Source organism: Bos indicus x Bos taurus, chromosome X (assembly GCF_003369695.1).
Source record: "Bos indicus x Bos taurus breed Angus x Brahman F1 hybrid chromosome X, Bos_hybrid_MaternalHap_v2.0, whole genome shotgun sequence".
In the NCBI taxonomy this organism is placed as follows: domain Eukaryota; kingdom Metazoa; phylum Chordata; class Mammalia; order Artiodactyla; family Bovidae; genus Bos; species Bos indicus x Bos taurus.
The window spans coordinates 82,680,514-82,688,950 of record NC_040105.1 but is presented as its reverse complement, the minus strand read 5'-3'; the positions used below and the strand labels follow the sequence as shown (position 1 = coordinate 82,688,950).

The 8,437-nt window shown below is 36.9% G+C and overlaps 1 pseudogene; it reads left to right on the top strand.

Moving 5' to 3' along the window:
* The first annotated feature begins 1,334 nt into the window (after window positions 1-1,334).
* On the top strand, window positions 1,335-1,458 carry LOC113888317 (annotated as a pseudogene).
* The last annotated feature ends 6,979 nt before the right edge of the window (window positions 1,459-8,437 follow it).

Genomic DNA, 8,437 nt, shown 5'->3' with positions numbered 1-8,437 from the left:
GCACAAGCACAAGATGAGGATACTCATAGATGTGCTCCACTTTGTTGTTGTTCAGTCGCTCAGTAGTGTCTGACTTTTTGCAACCTCATGGAATGCAGCACGCCAGGTTTCCCTGTCCTTCACCATCTGCCAGAGCTGGCTCCAACTCATGTCCATTGAGTCAGTGATACCATCCAATCATCTTGTCCTCTGTTGCCCCCTTCTCCTCCTGCCTTCAATCTTTCCCAGCATCAGGGTCATTTCCAATGAGTCAGTTCTTCGCATCAGGCTGCCAAAGTATTGGAGCTGCAGCTTCAGCATCAGTTCTAATGAATATTCAGGATTGATTTCCTTTAGGATTGACTGATTTGATTTCCCTGCAGTCTAAGGGACTCTTGTCAAGAGTCTTCTCCAATGCCACAGCTCAAAAGCATCAATTCTTCAGCATTCCACTTAGTCAGCTTTTTATTGTGCTACTGCCATAGGTGACACTCCAGCCACAGCTGCTTTGGAGACATCTGTGACTGTCCCAAAGGGGGCTGAGCATGAGTGTACTGCTGGACCATCACAGAAAAACTGCAGAAAAGGCATTGCTGTTGCTGTTGCTAAGTCGCTTTAGTCGTGTCCAACTCTGTGCGACCCCATAGACAGCAGCCCACCAGGCTTCCCCGTCCCTGGGATTCTCCAGGCAAGAACACTGGAGTGGGTTGCCATTTCCTCTCCAATGCATGAAAGTGGAAAGTGAAAAGTGAAAGTGACGTCGCTCAGTCATGTCCAACTCTTAGTGACCCCATGAACTGCAGCCTACCAGGCTCCTCCATCCATGGGATTTTCCAGGCAAGAGTACTGGAGTGGGGTGCCATTGCCTTCTCTGAGAAAAGGCATACACATGCTCAAAGTATTAATAAATGACCATCAGCAGGATTTGTTGACCATTTGAGTTCCTGTCAATTCTAAGAAATTCAGTCATGTTAAACACATTGGATAGATTTGCATTTAGCATTGCTCAATAACACTTCCTTCTTTTTTTCCCCCCATAATTTGATAGTTCACCTTCCTGCTTAGGTAACAAGGTAATTTTCACAAATTATATTATAATTTCATACCGTTTGTACATGATTAGGATATGTTTGTTCATATGTCAGAATTTTATCATGGTTGAAGGAGTTTCATCAGGTAAAACTAGGCAAATCAGAGCTTTTAAAGGTTAGAAGCTACACAGTTAATTCAGGTCATCAAATCATGTACAAAAGTCATGGAAGTAATAAATTGCTATATTAAAATGTTCATTCACAATTTTTTTCTGATTCAAGTGGTTTGTATACCAATTTTTTCTTTTTCATCAACTTTAATGTATCTGTGTACAGTGGCAATATTACAGCTCATGAAGTTTATCTGAGGCACAATTACTGTTGATTGAAATTTTTAGAACAATGATTTTTCCCATAAAATGTTAATTATTTCTATTATATAATTATACCTTTTTATTTCAGAATTTTAATGAATATTTGAAGGAGAGATGTGACTAGGAAGTTCATTAGCTATGTGATTTTCAAGGCCTGTTCTGAGGAGGCAGAGATTGGCTATACATTTTAAAGAACACTAGTCTTAGAGAAAGGGCATGTGGGTTTTATCACCTGGAGTCTATTTTTTCCTAGGCTCCCTCCACTAAATCTTTCTAGGCTTCCATTTTCTCATCTGACAAATGGAGAAAATAATGCCTCTCTTATATTTCTCATGGACTTGGGTTTTCAAAGACAGTTACAATTTCAAATATTCTAACACTTTGACAGGACATTTGTCTTAATTTCTGGCTCACAAAGCCCAGTTACATCAAGTATTGTTGCATAACTAAGGTTGTAGAGAACTAGAAGCTACAATTCAACCTGACTTTTATATCCCTCATTTTATGTGCAATTATTGTACTCTTTGCCTTTACGGCTTTTAGTCTCAAGATAAAAGCTCCCAAAGCATGAGAGTTAAAAAAAAGCAGTCATTCATATCTCCTAGTAACCTTCATTTTGTCATTCCTTTTGAAGTTTTCCTGAGAAATATGACAGTTTTCAACTCTCACAGAGACTGAAAGGATGGTTGAGGGAATCAGAGTCTTATAGATAGATTTTTGAGTTGGAAAGATCAATTCCTTGCTTTCAGGTGAGAGAAAAGAAGTCCTGACAGAGTTAATTTATAACTCTCCATCCTGTGTCCTTTGTGGAGGAAGAAGAACAAGTAGAAGAAAATTATTAGAGAATTATTGAGAAAATAATTATTAGAAAAAATTGAGAAACATTAGAATAATTATTATAGATTTATAATATTAGAGAACTAGAAAGATTATCAGAAAAAAATTTGAGAAAGTTATTGAGAAAAAAAATAGAAAATTATTGACAGAAATTGCCAAGAGATAGAAAAAGTAGCCAGCTGGTAAGTGTTAGGGTTTGCGCCAGTACAAGAGAAAAGCAAAAGTCATATCTCCTATGGATGTACAAAATCTGGAAGCAGGGAACAAACAATGAAACTGGAGATTACACATTAAGGGGAACAAGGTAAAGCCCTGTTTGGAGAGGTAATTATGCAACTACAACCTACTAATTTAAGAAAGAAAAATCCCACTGAAATATATAATGCATCAGACTTTGGGACTTCCGTGGTGGTCCATTGGTTAAGACTTCATCTTCCAATGCAGGGGATGCGGGTTTGATTCCTGGTTGTGGAGCTAAGATCCCACATGCCTTGAAACAAAAACCAAAACCAAAACCAAAACCAAAAGCACGAAACAGAAACAATATGGTAACAAATTCAATAAAAACTTTAAAAAATGATCCACATCAAAAAAATCTTAAAAGAAAATATAATTCAACAGGCTTTAATCCATAGGAATGCATTTCTGAAACAACCTGATATCAAGACAATGCTTATCCCAACAATACTTCCAAAGTTTCAATGGCTGCAAAACTTTGTAGGTTTCTATAGTTGCAGTATAACAATGGCTGTGTTAGAATGAGGTGATGCAGGATAATTAAAAGTAGGAGATGAGTACCATCAAGTTGGGGTTGAAAGAAATATATTGAGTCATGAGGACTACTCTTAAAACATTAAGACTAACTATAAACACAAGGAAACTACACTGGTAATGTACAGAGGTAAATAGAAGTTTCTCACCTGCACAAATGTATCCTTCTGACTAGGAAAAGTTCTTTGTGGTGATAACATTACCAAATGGTATTTTTATAAACCCCAGGATATCTAGGGCAATGAGGATGTGATAGTTTACCCATGACTTGATTATGGTTTTCTTTCATTTCTTATCAGCTGGATGATCATTTATTTATTCAGTATGCATATTTCATTTATTGAATCATATATTTTATATATTATAAAAATAGAGATTAATATGACACAGCCACTTGCCATTGAACTTCTCAGCCATACACACGTATAAAGTCACAATTCACTTATAAGGCATTTTAATCTTTGAAAACAAAGAAGAAACCAATATGACTAAGTTAAAAATAATCAGAAAGTTGTCTTTGACACTTTTATCAAATAGTTATTTGAAATAGTTTTATCAAATAGTTATTATGAAAACCCTGTATTTCAAAAAGTCATATTACTTTCCCTATTTCTATGGAAGATAGAGTGTTTTAATATGATTTTCATAAAAATCCAAAGTTTATTCTGGCTATGTTTTGTTGCATGAATCTCTTGGATACAAATACTTTGCTCTTGTGATAATGATTGTTTACCTTGCTGTAAGCAAAAAGATCTGCTTGAATATTTTTTCATTAATTTTGTTTTTATACACACCTTCAATTTGTAATGAGAAATGAATCATAATGCTTATGTTGTACCAAAATGGACAACATTGGCAACCTGATTTATATACCCTAGACTATTCCTACTGACAAAGCAAATAGAATGGTAGAACCAAAATGCTAGTTCATACCTATTCCAAAAATGGATGAATCTCTAACCATTTTAAGATGATTCAATGAAAATTTCCTGAAATTCCCTTTTGTTACATCATCAGTTATATAAAGTAAAACATGCAAAGTCTATTTTTTTTCATATTGCAACAGTATGTGTTTAAGTAAATGGGATAAAGGAGAGTGCTAACAGGCAGCATTTCACTGTTGAAGATGATTGTGGACTTTCCAGCAGTAAAGAGATTCAACAATCCCCCTGAACAAACTGGCATGAATTTACTTTTTGCGTAATAATAATCAGTTAGTTTCAAAAGATCATGCTAAAACAACAGCAGCTCAATAAGATTCTTCTGCTAAACCACTATGGCAGAGTCATCATAATAGTATTTATCTACTGTAAAATAAAGAACACCAACATCAAACCACAAAGCAAAAGGCACAATCAGGAGTTGGACCAAAGAACCATGTTACTGAAAAGAGAAGCTAGAAATTAAGGTATAGTAACCAGGAAGTAAGGATATTAGATACACATTCCCAAACTGAAGTTAAGACAGGTAAGAATCCTAAGCCAGAAGGAAAAATGAATTAGAGAAACAGATTGTCAGCATAGAAAATGGGGTCTGTAAAAATGCCAGTAATGGTGGTTTTCATAGAGGCAGCATTATTTCCTCTTTTAAAAAAAGTATTTAATTTTAATTGAAGGATAATTGCTTTACAACATTGTGTTGGTTTCTGCCATACATCAACATGAAACAGCCATAGGCATACATATATCCCCTCCCTCTCGAACCTCCCTCCCGCCTCCCACCCCATTCTATCCTAAAGAGAGTAGCATTGGAACATATACATTACCATATGTAAAACAGATAGCCAGTGGGAATTTTCTGTATGACGCAGGAAACTCAAACCTGGTGCTCTATGACTATTTCCTCTATCTTGACCTTGCATTTCAGGTAAAGCTCAGCATACTCTTGCATACTTAACTAGCCATCTCCCCTGCAGAATTCAGGCAGAGGCCAAAGTGGCAAAACCTCCACTATTTCCTTGATTACAGAAACCTCCTATTTCCTTGATTCCTTACTCATGTGACACATACACATTTGCTATCACCTAATTTGGTGAAATATGAAGTTTAGTATGATTTGGCACTGGTGTCTAGGCATAACATAACCGAGGTTATTTCTATGGTATGTCAAACAAAAGGAGAATAATTAAGTGAATTAATTTCTGGGAGTCTTTTTAAAATTCAATTTAATTTTTTATTTATTTATTTTTTGGCTGTGCTGGGTCTTTGCTGTGCGGTCTTTTCTCAGTGTGGGCTTCACAGCGAGCGGGGGCTACTTTTTAGTTGTGGTGCATGGGCTTCTCATTGCGGTGGCTTCTCTCTTTGCTGAGCCATCTAGGGTGCACTGGTTTCATTAGTTGTAGCACATGGGATCAGTAGTTGTGGCTGGTGAGCTCTAGAGCACAGCCTCAGTATTTGTGGTGCAGGGGTTTAGTTGCCCTGTGGCATGTGGAATCTTCCCAGACCAGGGGTGGAACCTGTGTCCGATGCATTGACAGGAAGATACTTAACCACTAGGGAAGTCCTCTGGGAGTCCTTCTAACTATCCATATTTTTGGTATTATATAATCTAGGTACCGGAATTGTATCCTGAGGCCTATAGTCTGGTAAACCAAATAGAATTTACCATATAAAAGTACTGAGAATTGAAAATGTTTATATCAGCAATCAGAAAGGTGATATTTAGACCCTCTCTAAGTTGATACCAGAAATGTTAAAAGGGAAAATTCAGTCAATTAGTGTATTAAAGATTCACACCCAAAGGAAACATGCTGACACTTGAACCCTAAAGATACATAATCTTTGTATTAAATATTGACTTTTGTCTTCAAAATGGAATTTTAGAAAATTAACTTCTAAAGCAAGATTCAGATATTCAGGGACCTAGTATTGCTAAAGTTTTTAAATAAATATGTTTTCCTTTGTATCACAAGAATGCCAGTGTATACAGAAATAACTGATGATATGTTTTCCTTCTATTGAGGATTAAAACAATATTTTATTAAAATAATTTTTGAGGTTAATGGATACATAAGGAGTCTTGTCTGGTAAAAGCTGTGAAAAAGGTAGATGAGTTTTGAATGGCTTAATGTTACCTTAATCTGTCATTTTTAGACTCTTAATCCTCTTATTTATTCATCTGAAATTTTTTTCTCTGATGGGCAGTTAAGTATACTATAAAAATAAAACTAACCCAGATGGTCTGTGTTCTGTTTTTAGGTTCCCTCATCTATTAGCATTGTGACTCTGCATAAATCAACTAACTGTTCAGAGCTTCAGTTTAGTCATTTATTAAATGTGAATAATAATTAGAAGTGTCAATTTGTGTGTCAAATAGAGATGATAGTAATAATAATGGAAAGGTGTTTTTTGTTTTTGTTTTTGTTTTTTTTTTCAAATAATAAGTGGTAGTATTGTTGCTATTTTATTCTTAGGAGTTTTAAAGTGAAGATTTTCCTTATTTTACTAGTATGTTGGTAATATGGCAAGTATTGATTGAAAGAGAGAAATTAATTATTAGAGACTAGTATCATGTCAGTTTCTACACAATACACATAATTCCATAGACACATAAGTAAATGTAATATTGCGAAGTATTTGCTGGACAACCTGAATACAAGATGAAAATACAACTTAAGCGGGTCTATAACTGGTCCCATCACTTCACTGGAAATAGATGGAGAAACAGTGGAAACAGTGTCAGACTTTATTTTTGGGGGCTCCAAAATCACTGCAGATGGTGACTGCACCCATGAAGTTAAAAGATGCTTACTCCTTGGAAGGAAAGTTATGACCAACCTAGATAGCATATTCAAAAGCAGAGACATTACTTTGCCAACAAAGGTCTGTCTAGTCAAGGCTATGGTTTTTCCAGTGGTCATGTATGGATGTGAAAGTTGGACTGTGAATAAAGCTGAGCACTGAAGAATTGATGCCTTTGAACTGTGGTGTTGGAGAAGACTCTTGAGAGTCCCTTGGACTGCAAGGAGATCCAACCAGTCCTTTCTAAAGGAGATCAGTCCTGGGTGTTCTTTGGAAGGACTGATGCTAAAGCTGAAACTCCAATACTTTGGCCACCTCATGCGAAGAGTTGACTCATTGGAAAAGACTCTGATGCTGGGAGGGATTGGGGACAGGAGGAGAAAGGGACGACAGAGGATGACATGGCTGGATGGCATCACCAACTCAATGCACATGATTTTGGGTGAACTCTGGGAGTTGGTGATGGACAGGGAGGCCTGGTGTGCTGCAGTTCATGGGGTTGCAAAGAGTCGGACACGACTGAGCAACTGAACAGAACTGAACTGATAACTGGTTGAGTGCTAAATCTAAAGAAAGCAAATTAAAGAATTGGTACTATTAACTTACAGGGATTTTTTCATTTATTTTTTAAACGTTTTATTTTATATAGAAGTATTATAGCCAATTCACAATGTTGTGATAATTTCAGGTGAACAGCAAAGTGATTCAGCCATACATATACACATATCTATTCTTCCCCAAACTCCCCTCCTATACAGGCTGCCACATAACACTGAGCAAAGTTCTATGTGCTATACAGTAGGTCCTTGTTGGTTATCCATTTTAAATATAGCAGTGTGTACATGTTCATTCCAGACTCCCTAGCTATCCCTTCCCCCCACCCTACCCCCAAGAGGTTTCTTTTAAGATGACTCTATAATTGGTTCTGTCCATGCAGTTTCTATCAGTGACTTGCAGGGGGATATTAATGACATGATAATAAAATACGTGGAGGTATAATTCAGATACAGAGTCTCAAGAGGTCATAAGAGTTTGGAATGATTGGCTGAAACTATAAAAATGAAATTTGGAAAAGATCTTCAATTTGTTTCTCAGTCATAAGTGTTCAAGTATAGGATAAATATGACATAGCTAAAGATTAGCAGGCATGAAAATTTCTGGGTGTTTGAACTGACTATCATGAAATTGAAAGTCACTCAGTTGTATCCGAATCTTTGTGACAGTCCATGAATTCTCCAGGCCAGAATACTGGAGTGGGTACTCTTTCCCTTCTCCAGGAGATCATCCCAACCCAGGGGATCAAACCCAGGTCTCCCACATTGCAGGTGGATCCTTTAGCAGCTGCACCACAAGGGAAGCCCAAGAATACTGGAGTGGGTAGCCTATCCCTTCTCCAAGGGATCTTCCCAATCCAGGAATCAAACCGGGGTCTCCTGCCTTGCAGGCAAATTCTTTAGCAACTGAGTTATCAGGGAAGCCCTGAACTGATTATAGATACTGAGTACTGAGGCAGGTTAGGAAAGCTAATATGAAGAACCAAAGAACATTAGAGTTGCTTGAAGCTCAGGAATACTCAGGGGAATGGTATATATAGTAGGATTTCCTTTCCACTACATAATATTACAAATGGATGAAGACTAACTCTGCTTCTTTCTGCTGTCTCTTCTCTCTCCCTGTATTTCCACAAGGGGAATGATGGAGAAAC